General features: G+C 42.0%; 1 pseudogene; it reads right to left on the bottom strand.

The window, feature by feature from the left end:
* Positions 1-17571: 17571 nt before the first annotated feature.
* On the bottom strand, positions 17572-20481 carry LOC110969495 (uncharacterized; annotated as a pseudogene).
* Between the last annotated feature and the right edge of the window lie 537 nt (positions 20482-21018).

The following is a 21018-nucleotide window of genomic DNA, read 5'->3' as shown; positions in this document are numbered from 1 at the left end:
AAAAGTAGTGTTTTTAGATGTATTTCTGTTTTAGTGTTCAGTACACTGGTAGTGTTTTACATGAGCATAATTATTTTGCGAGTCAATAATTGATCTTTTATGACATGTGTAACTGAGCAGCGAGTAAACACCTCAGTATCAGGAAGATTAGCCAGAAGAAAAGCTGTCGGGTCTTTTGTTTGCTGTTGATGCGATACGAGAAAAGTAAAGGTGTGTCTGAGATAACGCACAGACTGATAAAAGTCGATTATTGTTCTGCACTCAGATGAATTGCTACTTGATTTAATTTTATTCCAGTTTTACAGAATGAAATTGTGCTCTTGCAGCAGCAATGACAAACTCAAAAAACATGACAGTGTCTCCAGACCTTCCAGTCAATCTGCAGTCTTAACTGGTGAAAGTGGAACGAAAACACACAAAAATGTATAATTGTCTTATTTAAATGATAAAGAAAAGAATGACATCACCGAAGCGATTCCTTGTAAAGCATAATCTCCAGCTGTGCATCCAAATAATGCTCGGTTTGTCGTGTTTATATCGCATTGTGCTGTGTTGCCTCATGGTGTCACATAAACCAGTGTTAGCCTGTTAGCAGTTTGCAGCTATTTGAGAGAAGCTTCTTCCAAAAAGAGAAGTATTAAGCAGAGAGGAAGAACTGAAGGACAACCAGCAGGCAAAAAAGCATCATGATAGAAATGTCAAGAGCCCATTTCCTACAAGTACTTTAATGAGAAGGTGGCGTCTTTCCTCCGTGGGTTTGTTTTGAAGTTGAAACTGAGCTTATACCTAATTTAAAAAACAACATAGCAGTCGATGGTACATAGTTGGAATGTTACACGTGCACAGTACTGCAGATTAGTTTTGTCTTTAACAAAGTCAGACGGAGCTTTTCTGTAGGTGGCTAACCCCAAAAACTCCAGTTCAGGGACTGTTGTAGAGCTTTGTGAGCCCATTAAATACACTGCTCAAAAAAATTAAAGGAACACTTTTTAATCTAAGTATTGCATCAAATCAGTCAAACATGTGGGATACTGATCTGGTCAAGTAAGTAACTGAGGGGCTTTTTAGTCAACTTCAGCTGCTTTGGTGTTCATAAAATTAACAACAGATGCACTAGAGGGGTAACAATGAGACACCCCCAAAACAGGAATGAGTTTACAGGTGAAGGCCACTGACATTTTTTTTCCTTCTTGTGTTTTCTGACTGTTTTTCAATAGTTTTGCATTTGGCTAAGATCAAAGTCACTTCTGGTAGCATGAGGCGATACCTGGACCCTACAGAGGTTCCACAGACAGTCCAACTCCTCCAGGATGGCACATCAATGCGTACCATTGCCAGAAGGTTTGCTGTGTCTCCCAGCACATTCTCAAGAGCATGGAGGAGGTTCCAGAGGACAGGCAGTTAGTCTGGGAGAGCTTGACAGGACTGCAGAAGGTCCTCAACCCATCAGCAGGACAGGTATCTGCTCCTTTGTGCAAGGAGGACCAGGATGAACACTGCAATAGCTCTACAAAATGACCTCTAGCAGGGCACCGGTGTGAATGTCTCTGATCAAACAATCAGAAAGAGATTTAATGAGAAAGGTCTGAGGGCTGACATCCTCTAGTGGGTCCTGTGCTCGTTGCCTGACACCGTGGAGCTTGATTAGCATTTGCCACAGAACACAGGAATTGGTGGGTCTGCCAATGGTGCCCTGTGCTTTTCACAGATGAGAGCAGGTTCATCGTGAGCACATGTCACAGACATATAAAGGTCTGGAGAAGCCGTGGAGAACGTTATGCTGCCTGTAACATTGTTCAGCATGACTGGTTTGGTGGTGAGTCAGTGATGGTGTGGGGAGGCATATCCATGGAGGGACACACAGACCTCCACAGACTGGACAATGGCATTCTGACTGCCATTAGGTATCAGGATGAAATCCTTGGACCCATTGTCAGACCCTACATTGGTGCAGTGGTCCTGGATTCCTTCTGGTGCACGACAATGCCCAGTCTGATGTGGTAAGAGGATGCAGGCACTTTGACACCATTGACTGGCCCCAATACTCACCTGACCCGAATCCAATAGAACACCTTTGGAACATTATGTTTTGTTCCATCCGACACCACCAGGTTGCTCCTCAGACTGTCCAGGAGCTCAGCGATGCCCTGGTCCAGTTCTGGGAGGAGATACCCCAGGACACCATCTGTCGTCTCATTCAGAGCTTGTCCCGGCATCGTCAGTCATGCATACAAGCACATGGAGGCCATACAAACTACTGAATACCATTTTGAGTTGCTGCCAAGGAATTTCAGAAAATGGACCAGCCTGCCACATCAGTTTTTCACTTTGATTTTGGGGTGTCTTGAATTTAGCCCTCCTGGGGGTTAATAATTTTCATTTCCTTCAAACAATGTGGCATCTTTTCATTCCTAACACATTATCCAGTCCACATCAATGCTAATATCCAGTTCGTTTTTTCCCCGCATTGAAATATGACGTATTTTCAAAGTGTTCCTTTAAAAGCTGTTTGGAAACATGAGATGGTAAGGCCAGAAAATGTGATCATGAAATCCAACTTACCTCTGTGTAATTGCTCCTCATTCTGATACATATTTTGCATACAAACTAGATAAAACTTGTTGAACATGAATTCCCAGGAATCAATAAATCCATCCTAATGCATATTTGTGATTCGGGCATTCAGAATTTACACGATTAGACTTGTTGAACCGCCAGCAAATATGCGACAGCTGAAATAGTAGTTCTATGATGCCTGCACAGTTTTGAACAGAATATCCCGCTGCAGACAATGGGGTTATGAATTCTGACTGTAATAATTTATTTTCAGATGAACCTCGAGGCCCCAGAGCAGAGAGATGGAAACATGTCAGGAGACTCTTCAGATACTTCAGGTCCATATGAAGGAGGTTACTGCAAAAGAGCCACGATGTAAGAAACAGTGGGAGAAAGAACAGGACAAATACTGTGGAAGTGAAGCAAATGAAGTTTACAGTGGCTCATACTTCCAAAATCTACCTCATCTAAATTCAACTCACTCATTTGGATTCAAAGAGTTTATGTTTGAATCATGCAATTTTCGCTTTTTGGGTTTCAAATGTGCTTTCCCAAGTTTGAATGATGAACAAGCACTGACCATTGATTCTGACGTTTACACTGATACAAAGCCGCTCAACATGTAAACTCATATTGCTACCAAATCTTTTCGTTGTTTTTTGTCCCATTTTCTTCCAGTTTGCCCATTCTCCTCTGACCTCTCACATTAACAAGGCATTCTGCTGCACACAACTCACTGAATGTTTTCTCTTTTTGGGACCATTCTCTGTAAACCCTCTGTAAACATGGTTGTGGTGAAAATCCCAGTAGATCAGCAGTTTGTGAAACACTCCAACAACCATGCCACATTCAAAGTCACTTAAATCGTAAGTTTGACCAGAAAACGGTGCAAAATCACCACAAACAGATGAAAAAAAATCATAAATAGATGTGAAAATGCTATAAAAACTTGCAAAATTGATTTTAAAAAAAAAACCCATAACATACCAAATAAAGATGGACAAATAATCACAAACATTTGGAATTGCCATAAAAAACACATAAAACAACCAGAAAATGGTGCAAAATTAACCTAAATTTTATATTAAGTTTAATATAATATTATATATTATTTATATTATAATTTATATTTATTATTTAAACTGAATTTCCCTTCTGGATTAATAAAATTATTGTACTGTATTATTATTGTATTGTAAATGATGCAAAAATCCAAAAAAGATGTGAAAGCGTTATAAAAATGTGCAAAATCGCCCAAAAAATGCATAGAATCCCTAATTGAGATGCAAAAATCCACAGAAAAATGTGGAATTACCTCAAAAGAAATGCATAAAATGACCAGAAAATGGTGCAAAAATCATAAAAAGATGTGAAATCATTATAAAATACACCAAAATCCACACAAAAATAAAATAAAATCCCCAATTAAGATGCAAAAAAATCACAAGTGTGTGGAATTACAGAAAACCCCAAAAATGAACAAAAAATTGTGCAAAATCACCACAAATAAATGCAAAACCATAAAATGATGTGAAATAACATAAAAAATGTGCAAAATCTCCAGAAAAAAAAGATGCAAAAAATCATCCTAAACATGTGGAATTACCACAAAAAAACATAAACACGAGCAGAAAATGGTGCAAAAAAGTAATGTGTCAACTTGTACCAGTCGGTTTTATACATCTCATTCAACTTTCCTTTTCAAATGTAGAAGAATTTATACATTTAAAGTTGACGTGTTGTTCATTAAATTAACCACCTAGATGAGGGTAGGTCTCCCTTTTTCCAGGTTAGAGCAGCATGTCTAACTTTGACTGCTTCAAAAACATAAAGCTCTGAACAAAAATCCCCTTAAACAATGACTCGTTCTCCCTAAATGCTGGACTTCCTGCCGGTTAAGTCTTGTTTTGTTGTCATGGTTGAACTGTTACTTTGAAGTAAGTGAATTCTGGGATTTTCCTTCCTCAGAAGGGGCCTATGGGGGGTGACTAACAACAACAATCAGATCAGTAACTCTGCGTTCCGTAAAGGCGATGAGTATGTGTTGCCTTTTTTGGTTGTTATGTCTGACCATTTGACAAACAAACACGTTCTCCCTCAGGGTTTAGCTCTTCACTGAACACCTTGACAGACTTATGGCTGGTTTCATGGCTCTTATCCAGGTTGTTTTCTCCTGACTGGATCCTTGCTTGTGTTGTATCTACTCTGAGTTCTTTGGATAAAAGTGTCGGCTCAATGAAATTGTAACATTATCTACTAGCATCTCTATGATTTATATGTTGTCCTCTTGTCACCTACAAAACTGAGAAAGTCAAAACAAGTTGTTAAGTTTGCTCTAAAACAAGTTAAAGTTGACCTACACCACCATCCAAAAGTTTGGGTCACCCAGACAATTCCATGTTCTCCGTCAAAACTCTCACTTTTATTCATATGCTAACATAACTGTACAAGGGTTTCTAATCATCAGTTAGCCTTTCAACACCATTAGCTAACACAATGTAGCATTAGAACACAGGAGTGATGGTTGCTGGAAATGTTCCTCTGTACCCCTATGGAGATATTCCATTAAACATCAGCTAGAATAGTCATTTACCACATTAACAATGTCTAGACTGGATATCTGATTCATTTCATGTTATCTGCATTGAAAAAAAACTGCTTTTCTTTCAAAATTGAGGACATTTCTAAGTGACTCCAAACTTTTGAACGGTAGTATAGATAAGTTAAAGTTACCCTATATTAGCTAAAGTTGATAGTATCAGTTAAAATTGCTCTACATTATTTAAAATTTCACTAAGCTAAGTTAAAGTTGCTCTGTATACACTGAAGTTCTTCACTGAAGGAAACTGCTTTCAAAGGTAAGAATATTTCTACGTGACCCCACACTTTTGAGCAGCAGTGTACATGTATACGTGATAAGAACTTTATCATTTACTCCTCATGTCTAACGTTAAGCTTCTTGAAACTGCCAGTGTGTTGAAGTATTTTATAATCTGGACACGTTCAGCTCTAACACTTTTGTCAGGGCACAAGCAAAATGTTAAACTCTTACTTAAAAAAGAAGATTTTGAGTGTTTGTTCTGTGTTTACTTTTTTTTAAAGCCATTCAAAGTCCCATTAGAACTATTTTTTGGATGCAAAAAAAGTACAAAGTTCAGACAGAGAAACAGTTTGCTGTGATCTTTCCGGCTTCTGAAGAGAAATGAACAGTGCTGGTAGTCTTCTCATCTAATTCCTGGCAAGAAACTGAGTGAACATATTTAGCAAACTGTTAATATAATAATGGATGAGTACACAGGACTTAAAGGCATTAGAGGAGATTTAATTTCCTACGACTTTGAACGTAGCATTCGCATATACAACCTCTCCCTCACCCCCCTCTAACCTCCCCCCTCTTAACATTTACGAAGAAACGCCCCCCTCCAGAAACTTGCGTAGGACTCGTGAAGTTTTCTTTTACGGCTGGGTCCCCCTGGATCTTTAGCTGCCATTATGTAAAAAAAGATGAGCAAAACAAGTCGCCAGCTAACTACGAAGCTATACCAAAGCAACACATACAGAAAACACGTAAGTCCAAGGTGTACGTAATCTACGTAACTAGGCCTGAGCCGGAAGATTTTTGATTGACAGGAAAGGGAGCAAACCAAACGCCTCGGTCCGAGCGCGTTGATTGGTTGATGTTTTTCAGGTCCTGCCATGTCCACAGTTATTTTTTTATTTTATTTATTCTTTTAGAGACCATACATACAAGTCCACTAAAGGTCAGTATATTCATTTTATGTGAATCAGATAAATTAAACAAAAAAAACATCCTCCATAATGCCTTTAAACTTCGCTGTGATGCTTTGTTGCTGTATTTAACCGCCGCAACTGACAGTTGAGTATTTTTGACATGTGTAACTAAGCAGCGAGCAAATACCTCACTATCAGGGTGATCAGCCAGAAGAAAAGCTGTCAGGTCTTTTGTTCGCCGTTGATGCGTATGAGAAACAGAAAGGTGTGTCTGAGATAACACCGAGGCTGATAAAAACCTGTCCAGTGTGGTCGTGGAATGCTCAACCAACCACAAGTTGCTTTAAGGCCTGTTGACTGGATTAAAGCTCTGAAGGAAACGCTAACGAGTGTTTTTAAGAAGCACTCACAGAAAATCCCTCACTGGAAGCTAAAAATTCAGAAGAAAAAGAGCGTGTCATGTAAGTTATGAAACACAGTTGACTTGCAAAACGTGAACGCTGAAATGTCGTCTACCTTAAAGTTTTATGTTAGAAATGTACGGCATGCATCCCCAGCACTGAGAAACCGTCAAATGCTAACTTGCAAATGTTGGGAAGTTTGCATAATTAGCATAAATGCTGTCGAGACAAAAGCCAAAGAAACAATCCTTCAACATTTACACCAACGACACTGAGCTCTCATTGGTGCAGGTTCATTGTATTAAACGTATAAACAACCTCAGAGTTGACTGGAACTTCCTCAAAATATCACCACTGAGAGTTGAAGTATGGCCTTTACTTCTTTAATCAGCTATTTTAGATTTTGAAAGTGTCATAGAGATGTAATCATCATCCTTAATATTCCTCAAAACCGCTCAAATATTGTCCACATCAGCCAAACAGTTTATGAAATGCTGTCCAAATATGCGATATACGAAATTTAAAATGTAAATTTGCTACTTAGCATCCGGCAGCTACTAAATGCTGAGGACCAATACTGTACAATCTAACCCTAAACTTTGAAGTACTCAGCATTTCTGGGGTCAGAACAGGCCTGTGCAGGTTGACTAAAAGTTTCTATAGTCTGTCCAATCATGCACATTTGAGTGTACAAGAGTTTCTTTGTTTGGTTTCCGTGTGAGCAGCTCTGAGGACAGTGCTGCATTGTGAGGACATTTTGGCTCATTTTCAAAACTTGGTTTAAAGGTCAAAGTTATTGTCAGCTTAAGCCAGAGATTGTTTTTTTCTGTAGTCATGATTGGTGATTATGTTTGTTATGCTAATGGCTGTTTGACATTTCTGTTTAAAGACCAGCTTGCATGAGTTTAGTAACCTTTCTGTGAGTCACTTTTAGCTTTTATAATTTAAAGGTCGAGATTTTTTGACCCTGCGTCGCCTTTTCTAGTTCTCAGAGTTTTTTGAGGAATCTGGGTTCATGGCTCGCATGCATGCACTGGGAGCTCAGGGTGAGTCAATACAGAAGGACTCTGTATGGTTCTTAAACAATCAGAACAAAAGGACCTGATCTCAGCGGCTCATTTTTAGAAGAAAAATGGACAGATACTAATGACGGGAGGCTGCTGGGGGCTCTCGGAGCAGAGAGAGTCGGGTGTGTCGCTGACATGAGCGGACAATGGAAAGGCGACCAAAAAAAAACATTCCTGGCTAAGTGCTTCAGTTTCAGGCAGGCTGAACAATATCCTGCAGGACCGTCAACAAGGTGGAGAGCAGAAGGAGGAAATCTTTGTCCAGTAAGTGGGCAATGAAAGATATATGACGAGGGTTATGTAGGGTCAACTGAAATGAAAGGAGTGACTTTCTAAATGCTCCGGGTTTTTGTTTCTATGAATAAGTGAACCACAAAAAAAATCTAACTTGGTGTGTTCAGTTTGTGTTTTTTTAAATAGTAAACTAGATTTTATAATTTCAAACTTCATACTTAAATCGTTATGTCAACAAAATCAAAAACTTTCCATGTTTTTTTTAAATGTGTCTGATAAAATGGAAAACATTTTCACACTTTTCTGCAGAAAGGTGTGGTTTTCTGGTGGAAACTCATCTTAACTTGTTTCAGCTTTTCAGCTTGCTTCAGTGCTTCTGTTCTGTGTAAAATGGCAGCTTTCCAATCAAAGGTGATTTCCCAAACACATATTAGTTTCACTTATTATCTTGTTCTGTATACTTGGCACCCATAGTCCACACTGATGTGTTCCCAGCCTAAATTTAAAACCTCAGATCCACATTTTAACACTAACAACGTTGGATCTAATGCCATGACAACAGTATAATTAAAGTTTGATTTGTAGATCTCATTAGGACTTGGTCATTGTCAGAACTAGATTTTAAAGTATTCAGCACAATAGAGTTTAAAAGTTGTGATATCGATGCACATCTGTCCAGCGTGGTGTGCAGCTGTACACATGAAAAATGCCACAAATTCTTGAGTAGCATGTAAAGAGAGAGGTGGAAAGTGAAGTACAATGCTGTGAAGTGGGTGTGAATGTTGGCTCGTTGGTTCTGGAAAGTTGCAGTTAATGGTCAAAACAGATGGAAAGGTGCAAGAGGAGGAGGTTTTTTTATGAGACAACTTATGAATCCAGCCTCAGTCCCTCTTAGCTCTTTGTTTTGGTTTCATGGCCGGCAGCCTTTCCAGTCCGACGTTCATAGCACAGCACCAAACAGAGGACAAAGATGGAGAACATGCAGCAGCTAATAAGAGAGATTTTCATCAGTTTGTGCTTCTTATACACTGCCCGGCCAAAAAAAAGTCGCACACTCTGATATGGAGCCATAATGCTGACAGTAAGTTTTGGCATTGAAAAATGTTGAATTGAAAGCAAAAATACAAACATTGAACTTTCAATCTTACTGGCAGTGTTTTCACGGAGCCATAATGCTGACAGTAAGTTTTGGCATTGAAAAAATGTTGAATTCAAAGCGAAAATACAAACATTGAACTTTCACTCTTACTGGCAGTGTTTTCATGTGAGGGGCGGGGGCTAGGGGGGGCGGGGCTTATAGCGCGAGAACGAGCTTCTTGTTTTTGAGGAAAGGGGACTGGAGGAGATTGCCCTGTGCTGGCTAATGCCATTTTCGTTTGACCAAGCATGGATCAGAGTTCACCTGGACCTGGGACTTGGAAACTGCCAGTAAGTCTCTTTGTACGTATTAGTATATAATATTTTCCACACAGAACCTTGTGGCGTTAAAACCACTTCAGGCTTCATATTATGCTAATTTAGCAAACGTGCTAATGTTCTCTAAGCTAGCTAATGCATAATCAAGGATTTAGCCCGCAGAATCAAGGATTTTTACCTGCGTTTTTTCTGGAGGGGCTAAGTTGTGGCGAAATAATATTTAAGTTATTTAACCCGTTGCGCTTCAGTGTTCCACCCGCGGTACACTTTGAGATCTGCATAAGCAATTTGCTAAATGTCTGAAACTGCAAACGCGATTATACAAACACTATACACCGATGGAAAGCTTAGATTCTCATAAATCCGCTGGTATAAACCACTTTCAGATGTGATTACCACAGCGGTAATATAAACACATTTGTCGGACAAACAACGAATATCCATCGATCCGTTCTATATACACGGCTTCAACGTACACAGCACGACTCACATTTCCGGGTTCATTATTACACACAGATGAAAATATTCATCTAGACGAAACAAGCCAGTAAAATATTTAGTCCAAAACATATGATGCACGAATAGGTCGTTTTCGAGGAAATGCACCTCACGATGCGCGTCCAGTATTCCCTGTATTTCTCGTCACATTTTTATTTACAAATAGAATATTAGCGATTTTTGTACTGAAAATGGCTGGAATTGACTGCAGCTTAAAGGGGTTATTTAATAATAATATTTAAGTTGATGAAGAATCCCTCCTGTGAGTGGAAATGTGTCTGTAGAAACGAGTCAAAGCCCTTTTACATTAGCTAGCTTAGAGAACGTTAGCACGTTTGCTAAATTAGCATAATATGAAGCCTAAAGTGGTTTTAACGCCACGAGGTTCTGTGTGGAAAAATATTATATACTAATACGTACAAAGAGAAACAGACTTACTGGCGTACACAGAGAAAACAACTAAACTCCCTAGCCAAACGGAACTACACAAGCAACACCCACCACCAGGAACAAAAACTAATACAAAAAGTGTACCAACAAACTAAACAAAACTGGTGCCTCTGGAACAGTATACATAATGAGCATAGTTTTCAAAAGCTCAGCATACATAGTGGTTTCTATACCAAGTTAGCAACTACACAAGTGGAGCCTCAGTCTCCACACTAAACAAGAGCTGCCAACAAAAGGTCAGAGTTGTCTGGAGCACAACCACAAGCGCTTCCAGACCGAAAGACCACACAAAAGCACCCAAAACCACGAAACACAGCGAGCACCAGGGTGGACTGGTCAAAGCACCAGCCACACAAGACCGATGGTATGGTGGGTCTTTATAGTCGGCAGGTGTGGTGCCTGGCTGCCACTGGTTGGCAGGAGGAGGAGCTGCTGGAGGGTGGTCCAATGAGGACGACCGGAGGGCGGGGAGAACCAGACGAGAGTGCAGGTTGTCATCAGCTTCATCATCAGCTGAAACAGCTGGCAGCTGGGGCTCCAAAAGACTCTGCAACAAGTCACAGCTGCACCCACACACAAACTTCTCCTAAACAGAAGGCCCAACAAAGCACCACCTCAAGAACAACGGCACACCAATACTGGTGGCTGTAACACCCCTCCCCTTAAAATACAAACCCCTAGGTTTGTACAAACAAAAACCATCACCAACCACCTCAAACCAAAAATCCACCACCAAAATCAAAATAACCTACTAAGCAATGAAATCACCTTACCCGTTAGCTGCGGGACCACTAGTGGATCCTGGACCCCTAGTAATCCGGACCCCTAGTACTTCCCGGATGAGCCCCCACTTATTACGATCCAACCTCTAGGGGCTGGCTGGATGCAACAAAATAACCAGATGTAATTGGTTTAGGTAAGGGATTTATTGCTTAGTAGTAAAACGGAACAAAAAAGGTGACAACGAAACACAAGACTGGTGGGTGTTGCTAAAACAAAGAACAGAGTAAAACGGCTAACAGAGTTCGAAACTGAGCTAAACACAAAGAAAACAACTAAACTCTCTAGCCAAACCGGATTACAGAAGCAACACCCACCACCAGAACAAAAACTACTACAAAAGGTGTACAAACAAACTAAACTAAACTGGTGCCTCTGGAACGATGTGCATAATGAGCATAGTTTACAACAGCTCAACATACATAGTGGTTTCTATACAAAGTTGGCAACTACACAAGTGGAGCCTCAGTCTCCACACTAAACAAGAGCTGCCAACAAAAGGTCAGAGTTGTCTGGAGCACAACCACAAGCGCTTCCAGACCGAAAAACCACACAAAAGCACCCAAAACCACGAAACACAGCGAGCACCAGGGTGGACTGGTCAAAGCACCAGCCACACAAGACCAATGGTATGGTGGTGCTTTATAGTGAGCAGGTGTGGTGCCTGGCTGCCTCTGGTTGGTCGAAGGAGGAGGAGCTGGAAGGTGGTCCAATGAGGACGGCCGGAGAGCGGGGAGAACCAGACGAGAGTGCAGGTCGTCATCAGCTCGGTCGTCAGCTGAAATGGCTGGCAGCTGGGGCTCCAAAAGACTCTGTAACAAGCCACAGCTGAACCTACACACAAATCTCCCCCAAACAGAAGGCCCAACAAAGCACCACCTCAGAACGAACGGCACACCAATACTGGTGGCCGTAACAGTCGGACAAAGTCTTCTCCAGAACATCCCAAAGATCGTCAATGGGGCTGAGGTCTGGACTCTGTGGAGGACAATACATGTGTGAAAATGACATCTCATGCTCCATGAATCCTGGCCTTGTCATCTTGGAACATGCACTTCAGTTCAGTTTTATTTATATAGCGGCAATTACAGTTCCAATTGTCTCAAAATGCTTTACAGAACCCATATTTCTGAACCCCTAGAGCAGCCCTACTGCGACAGTGGCAAGAAAAAACTCCTTTTTAATAGGACGAAACCTTGAGCAGAACCCGGCTCTTTTATATGGGAGGACCCATCTCCCGCTGGCCGGCAGGTTGAGAGGAATGCCTTGTCCATGCCATCAGGGAAGAAAACCTCCACTGATGTACAGACTTGGTCATTCAGTATCTTCAGGTATCAGCTGACCTCATTCTTTGGGAACATAACGTTGGTGAACCTGACCAACCCCAGATCATAACTCTAACCCCCACAGGCTGGTAGACACTAGCTATGATGAGTTCATCACTTCATCCACCTATCTTCTTACCCTGATGCCCCCATCACTTTGGAACATGGTAAATCTGGACTCATCAGACCACATTTCTTCCTGGAAGATGACGGTTCTCCACTATCCTTCAGGTTTTACTAATGTGTTGGACGGTTCTTAACCTGATTTTAGTAGTTTCAGAAATCTCCTCAGTTGTTTTCTTTCTTGATGCCGGCCAGTAATTTGACTGTTGTGAGACAGATTAACATCCTTTCCATGACCACAGAATATGTCTTCCAACATGGTTGTTTAAGCAATGAGAAGCTCCTCACTGCATCAGCTAGGGTTAAAGAAGTTGTTGCAGCTGAAACATATTCATCACTGCAGTAATTATCCAATGGAAGGCTCTTATTTGTTTTTTTGGACAGGCAGTGTATTACCATTGCATTTGAGTCCCAGAGCAAAGTGTAGGTTTTTTAGAAAAATTGTTTGGAGTAGGAACATCAGCCTCTTTTCTAAAAGAATCTGTCAGAGCTTTTTTCATCATCTGGAGGTGGCATAGCTCAGTGGGTAGAGCGGCCGTCTTGTAACTGGAAGGTTGCCAGTTCGATCCTTGGCCCATTGAGCTCATGTCGAGGTGTCCCTGAGCAAGACACTGAACCCCTAATTGCTCCTGATGGGTTGTGGTTAGCACCTTGCATGGCAGCTCCCACCATCAGTGTGTAAATGTGACATATCATCATGAAAAGCGCTATATAAATACAACCATTTACCATTTTGGATGAAAAAATAAGTGCTGCACAGAAAACTCCACCAAAAACTAAATAAGTACATATTAAATACAGAAGTATATTCTGACATTAACAGCAATTTTAGATTTTTTTGTGTGGTGAAAAGAATTAGCTACGACAGCAAGAATTTCAACTTTGGAAAAAGTTAAAACTTTTTCTTTATGTTTTTCTTATACATCAAAGTCAACAAAATATATTTTTAATCCAGATGGTTGAGGATTCTGACAGTACTTTAATGTTAGAGTTAATATACTGCATGGACATCACAAACTAAAGCTGGTGGAGACCAAAGCTAGAGCTAAGAGGAAGATTTAAGAAAAACAACTCTTAAAAAACACTAACATTGCTCCATGAGAGCAGAATATAAACAGGAAATTCTTTACTCTGTCAGACTACTAAAAGAGGTATGCACAAAGCAAGCTCTCGGTGTTCGTCTGTGTTGCTTTTGGCTCAAGAATGGCATTGAAATGAACACCTTCACTGTGCAAAGTTGATGACAACCAAGCAACCTTCTTCAAACCTGCCCAGATCTGCATTTTACAGCTCAGTTAAAGCATGCAGGATGTTAGGCAAGAAAATGGTAAAAGTTAAATACATAGCAAACAAATCCCCACAGGCCTTTTCAGGGTTATTGAACAAACACGTACACCCCCTGTCAAAAGTTTTTAGGACACTGTCTCATTCAAATAAAGTAGAATCTGTCCTACAACTTTGGACAGGGGGTGTATTTCATCATATGGATGTGATCAGGGCAGGACTCTGATCATACATGTAAAGTTTCAGGCAGACTGGAGCATGTTCAGGGCATTTACACAGCATTTGAAATTTCATGGCGAAGGATCAAAATTTCAGAGGACACGCCCTTTGACTTTGGAAAAAGATTTTAATAACTTTGGCTCATTAAGGCCTCCTGTATGTACTGGTGGAATTTGTGGTGAATTGGAATTTCCCCCAGGAGGAGTTCGCTCTAGAAAAAAATGAAAAATGGGCAAAATCTGACATTCAACACAAAATAGCTCACTTCCTGTTGGGTTTGGAATGTGGCTGTCGCTGACTTTTTTGTTCAGCCTGATGTGCTGCATATGTGTACCAAATTTGGTAGATACACCCCCTGTCAAAGGTTGTAGGACAGGTTCTACTTTATTTGAATGAGAAAGTGCCCTAAAACTTTTGACAGGGGGTGTACTTGTGTTTGATAAAACTATCAACGCCTACCAACAATAGACAGGTTTTTAGATAAAGTCTCTTCATCTTTTATTTTAAAGTTTTAATTTTTCTGGATTTCTGTAAATGAGCTCCTTATAGTACACCATTCCTGTTATGGAGGCACTGAATAATTCGATAAGTTTATTGCTTCATCTGAAGATAAAATCTTAGAAATAAACACTTAATAATAATTGTATTTATATAGTGCCAATTACAGGTCAAATTGTCTCAGAACGCTTTACAGATCTCATATGCCTGAACTCCCAGAGCAGCCCTAAGGTGACAGTGGCAAGAAAAACACCCTTTAATCAGGGAAGAAACCTTCAACAGAACCCAGCTCTTTATGTGGGGGAACCATCTGCCTGTTGGCTGGTGGGTTGAGAGGAACAGAAGAGGTAGAGAGGTAGACGGAGAGGGAGATGGATGGGAGAAGAAGACGATGGGGAACATATAACACACGGCTGGATACATACATGATAAGCTAGTTGATATGCACAAAATACAAGCTAACACTGACATTGATTCATAAGTTTGCTGTTATGGTGTACAGTTCTAACACTTCCCAGTGGTACAAAATTATAAAAAAAGGGCTTAAAAATTATGCTAAAATCTTATCGTGCAAAGCCGTTGCAGACTTGAAGGGACACATAAAAGTTCACAAACCTTTGTGATGGTCATGAACTGTTCTGTAACAGTTAACTTTAGGGATAAATGTTCTGATGCTGGAGGACCATGGCTTGTCCTGTCCGTGTGTCTGTGCAGGTGAAACCTCGCTTGTCAGGACAAATAACACATCTTGAAAGTGTTCAGGATCATCCAGCAAGAGCCTCAGGTCCTCTCTGTCAACATCTCTGCTCTCTGTAACTCCGCAAGACGCTGATTGACAACATGAGGTTTCTTTTTCCGCACATCTGCTGCTGACGAGAAGCCGTCAGGCAGAGTCTTAGATTTCCTGGGAAACTTTATATCGAAGAGCTTTGGCATCACTGAGCATCAGAGACAACTACAAGAAGCCATGTGTTTACGACCACTGAATAACTTCCGGACGCTTTTATTTTGTAGGTTAAAGGAACGTGTTAGAAAACACGCATTTTATCATACTGTCAACTCGGTTCAAATGCTTTTTCTAATCACCCCTGAGCATATAAAATAAGAGGACTGTCCGACCACCTGAAGGTGTCATCGTCACTCTGCACAGCTTTTTATCACAGACTCTCAGTGGACTTAACTCTTATCAGTACAGTGCATGTGTCAGCCTGTCGCTTTTCTTCCATATGGAGAACTGGTCCGTTGTGCCCAGCGGTGACATTTTGTTAAATGAGCCACAAATGTGCCATCACCTGATCATCATGCCATCGTTGACATTAGTTCTTATGCCAAACGGCCTCTTATTTGCTAAGTAAAGCCAAGTTGATCCTGATTTCATGAATGTGTCGGTGTGGTTTCAGGCCATGAACAGATTTGTTCCCACATGCGATCTAAAATTCTCACCTAATGCAGTTCTCACATATTTTCTTTCCTCCAGAAGCCTGTGGCCACCACACCTGGCATTTATCACAGTGTCATAGATTGGATGATGGAGGAGAATAATTAAAAAACAGCAGGTTTGGCATCTGTGAGTAAAGCGCTCAGGCTGCCAACAAAGATCAGGCTTTAATTAGTGTGACCTGTCAGCTGCTATCCATTGTTAATGAAGCATCTGTCCACACCTGACTGGCATTTGGCATTTCAAACATCCGTTTGCCAGGCTGTTTTTGGCTTGACGAGCATTTCTTAAGTATTTTGAAGGTTATGCCAATGAAGTCTTATTGAAATGTAAAACTCTGCAAACTACCCACTTTTAAAGAAAAGCAACATTTTCTTTTGTAAAATTCAGATGGTGGTTTTTCATAGCTGAGGCGGACATTTATTTTATTTGTAAAGTTTTATCATCATCAGTCATGAAGTACACTACCCGTCAAAGGTCTGGACACACCTTCTCATTCAATGCTTTTTATTTATTTGTATTATTTTCTACAATGTAGATTAATACTGAAGATAAACACTTTTTTGTTCACAACAAAATTCCACATTTATGTTTCTAGTTTTGATATCTTCAGTATTAATCTACAAAATAGAAAATAATTCAATAAAAAACATTGAATGAGAAGGTGTGTCCAAACTTTTGACTGGTAGTGTATGTCACACAGTAGAGTTGCAACTAGAGATTATTTTCTTTGACAAATAATCTGTTGATGATTTTCTCAAACAGTTGATTGGTTCTTTGCTCTAAAATGTGAGAAAATAGTGAGAAATGTCGATCAGAGTTAGTCAGAGCTCAGGATGACACAAGTGTTGTTTCAGAGGAGGAATGAAACCAGAAAATACACAAATCAAAGAGCTGGAAACATCGAATTTTAATAATATTACTTGCGTCAATTGATCAATTGAAAAAATAGTTGATTAATTTAAGAATTTACAGCCAATCAATTATTGTTGATTAATGTTTCAGCTCTTTCATAGAGTAACGCTTCTTTGAACTTTTTTTTAATCAGGGATGTATATTTTAAACACATTTCTCAGTCGATATTTAGCTGTATCAATCAATAGATAATCAAACTTTGATATTAAATGAACTGAATGGACATCATTCTGTGTACAGTAGGTCCTCGGTTTACAACGTCTTCGACCTGTGTTGTTTCATGGTTTCATCGCCATCTCCCATAAATTTAAGAAGAAAATCTCGTTCCGTCGTTCTTCATCACACAGCGCTATCTGAGGAAGATGACTTTGTTTACATTTGCCAGTTGTACACCACATTGGATTGTGCAACATTCGCTTTCTTTCGTTTGTGCTGTTTTTTTTGGAAACTCTTTGCCCTTCATTATGGCTCCCAAGCATAAATCAGGCTCTTTTGATGGCAGCGCTTTGAAGAAAAGGAGAGCCATCTCCATGAAAGTGAAATTAGATAATAAAATGCTCAGTTGGAAGATACATGCGCTGGGACACATCATCAGTGATGTAACCTGGGGTCATTGGGTGTTTCGGATCTTTCAACATCAGACACCCTCGCCCAGGCGACCTGACCAGAGTTGATCAGACCCCAGCCTGTGTCCCAGCAGCATTTCCCCACGGATCTGCCCTCTTGATCCATAGCCATCTTGTGGCCTTCTCTGCAGCTTCTGTTGCGGATCTAATAGCCTGCCTCTTTGCCTCACCAGTGAGGCCTAGCAGCGTAAACCCTTTGCTGAATGAACGCTCAGCAAATCCTCGGCAGTCCACCTCCAACAGCTCACAGCGAGTTCTCCAGACCTGCTTCCTACACTCTGCCACCAGCTCCTGGTACTTAGCATGCTTTCTCTCATTAGCTTCATCCATACGCTCTTCCCAGGGCACTGTAAGCTCCAGCATGATCAACTGCTTGGTGGAATCTGACAGTATGATTATGTTTGGTCGAAGTTGGGTTGATGTTATCCTGGCTGGGAACTTCAGCTGCTTGCCAAGGTCCACTTCCAGTTGCCAGTCAGTGGCGGAGGTGAGGAGACCAGACTTTGCCCATGATTGAGTGTTGGGCTTCTCTCCAGCTCTGTGGAACATAATGGTCTTTGGCTGGTGGTGGCCTTTGATGGTTTTGATAGCAGTGGCTAAGCTGTCAGCACCTGCCCTAAGCACCTGGTCGTGGCGCCAGCGATAGCACCCGTCTCCAAGGGCTTTCGGACAGCTGCTGAGAAGGTGTTCTAAGGATCCCCGTCCGGAGCATTGGGGACATGATGGTGTTTCGGTTTTGCCCCAGACATGGAGGTTGGCTGGACTTGGTAGGACATCATAGACAGCCTGGACTAAGAACCTGATCTGATGGAAGTCTGCTTTCCAGATGTTGGACCAGGTGATCTTTCTTTGTAGAACATTCTCCCATTTAGTCCATGCTCCTTGCTGTCCCATTCCCACCATCCTGCCTGCACACACTTCCTCCACGCCTGCCCGCACTTCCTCCTGAACGAGATGTTGCCTCTCTTTACCTTTGGGGTTTTCAACCCTAGTTGCTGTGAAGTAGCCAATCCCTGTGTGCCCTATGGCTACAGCCCCCACCAGCGCCTTCTGCCTCAGTTGCGACTCAGCCACCTCCAGAGCTTTGTCTGCACTCCATTTCTTGCCTGTTCACACCTGAATACCAGCCAAGGCCACCTTTGGATCCCTAGATTCCCTGTACTGCAGTACCTCCCATGTTCTGGTCATCATGAACTCTTCAGCAAGGCTGCTGAATGGGAGCTGCAGGATGTTGCTGGTGCCAAACAGAGCGGAGCTGCTCAGACTGCGTGGTAAACCAAGCCATCTCTGCAGATAGCTGCTGATCTTTCTCTCCATGGCCTCGACTGTTGTTAAAGGGACTGTGTACACCAGCAGGGGCACAGGATCCGTGGCAAGATTGAATGCTGGTAAATCCAAGCTTTGAACCTCCCTGGCAATCGTGATTTGTCCACTCGGATAAGCCATGCTTCGAGCTCTTTACTAGTCTTATGAATGGAGGCAGAATCTTTAAGGCTTCGGTCAAAATTCTTCCCGAGGCTCTTAACTGGCTGCTCCGTGATAGATGGAATGGTGGCTCCATATAGTGAGAAACGGAACTTATCCATCACTTTTCCCCTCTTGAGCACTAGAGACCTTGATTATACTGGCTTAAAGCCTCCTTGCCCAGGTGATGAGCTTCTCTAGGCCTCGAAGAATCCACCTACTGCCCGGAACCGACGTGGTGGTGACAGTTAAGTCGTCCATAAAAGCTCTTATTGGTGGCTGGCGTACTCCTGATTTCATCAGCGGACCCTTGCACTCTACCTCTGCTGACTTGACAATCATATTCATGGCAAGGGCGAAAAGGATGACTGAGATGGTACAGCCTGTTATTATACCTTTCTCCAGCCGATGCCAGTGCGATGTGCTTGACCCAGCATCGACTCTTAGCCTGAAATTGTTGTAATAATCCAGGAGGAGGTCAATGACTTTACTGGGCACATGATGTCGCTGAAGGGCAAGCTCTACAAGCTTGTGAGGTATAGAGCCGTACGCGTTGGCAAGGTCCAGCCATAGTACGGTGAGGTCTCCTTTTCCTTCGCGGGCCTCCCTAATGAGTTTTATAACCACTCCCGTATATTCCAAACAGCCGGTGTCAATATAACTGTTCTTCAGGAGGAACTCCGTTAGCCGTCGTGACAATATGCTGAAAAATATCTTGCCTTCGACACTAAGCAGCGAGATGGTTCTGAACTGACTGATGTTCTTGGAGTTCTCTTCCTTGGGGATCCACACACCCTCCGGGCATCTCCATTGATCTGCAACTTTTCCTCTGGGCCAGATCACCCTGAGGATTTTACAAAGGTGACGAAGGAGTTGCAGGCAGCGCACTGTGTATGGAACACCGCTAGGGCCTGGGGCTGAAGCTGTTCTGGCTCCCTTCACCACCTCCTGAACCTCTGTCCAACTGGGCTCTCTCAATAAAAAGTCCACTGTTGGAGGTTGTGGGCTTATGAGGGCCTTCTGAGGCCCAAGCTCCTGGTCTCTCTCTGGGTCACTCAGGGTGTTGTGCAGAAAGGAGTTCACCTCCTCAACTGGGCACAGAAGGTTGCCGCTACGCTTTTCCCCCAGCAGCTTCTTGGTGAAGGTGAAAGGGTTGGAGATGAGCGCGGCACGCTTCCTCGCTCTTTCCTTCCCTCGCCTTCGGTGCCACTCTGCCCGGCATAGCGTCATGAGCTTCTTCCTCAAGATGTTGCGGAGCTCAGCAAGTGGTTGCTTTTCTTCTTCGCAAGCCATCTTGTACTGTTTTCAGAGGCTTCGAAGTTCTTGACGCAGTTTGTGAATCTGAGTGGCTCTACAGTTCATTGTATAGTTGGACTTGTTGTGTCTGCTCTCAACGAGGCCAAATCTCTCAGTCTCATAACTGACTATGATCGTTGTCATCATATCCAACCACCGGTCCTCCTCCCCCTTGGTTGTGGTTTCAAGGATCTGGCACACATCGGTGTCAAATTGTGACCACACTGCCCGGCTGTTAGCTGGAGGCCACTTAATCCGCTTCCGTTGGATTGTTCAGCAGGGCTTGGAAGACTCTACTGCATAGAGGGACTGGGCTCTGTGGGGTGATTCCTGGCCGGGCTCCTCCTGCGTCTCACCAGGATCAGACCCTGTGCGTTGCAGTACGCTCTCCTGCTCCCTGCACTTCATCCTGGCCTGAACAGGGCGAAAAACCGACGAACATCGGCCTGTCCAGGAGTCTGATTTTACCACAGTGTTAGCATAGATGAGTGACATAGGTTCTTATATACCTACAGCACCCTCAAAAAATATTGGCACCTCTGGTTAAGATGTGTTCTTTTGGTTCTAATAAATTCATTTTTTTCTAAATAATATAGGACCACAATGAAAAAAAGAGGAAAATCCAACCTTTAATTCAAGTGCATTTATTCAGTGAGAAAAAAAATCACACATTATCAGCACCCCTGATGTTAATAC

This window comes from Acanthochromis polyacanthus, chromosome 11, assembly GCF_021347895.1.
Source record: "Acanthochromis polyacanthus isolate Apoly-LR-REF ecotype Palm Island chromosome 11, KAUST_Apoly_ChrSc, whole genome shotgun sequence".
Taxonomy (NCBI): domain Eukaryota; kingdom Metazoa; phylum Chordata; class Actinopteri; family Pomacentridae; genus Acanthochromis; species Acanthochromis polyacanthus.
Note: the sequence above shows the minus strand (reverse complement) of the source record. Positions and strands in the feature narration are given on the sequence as shown.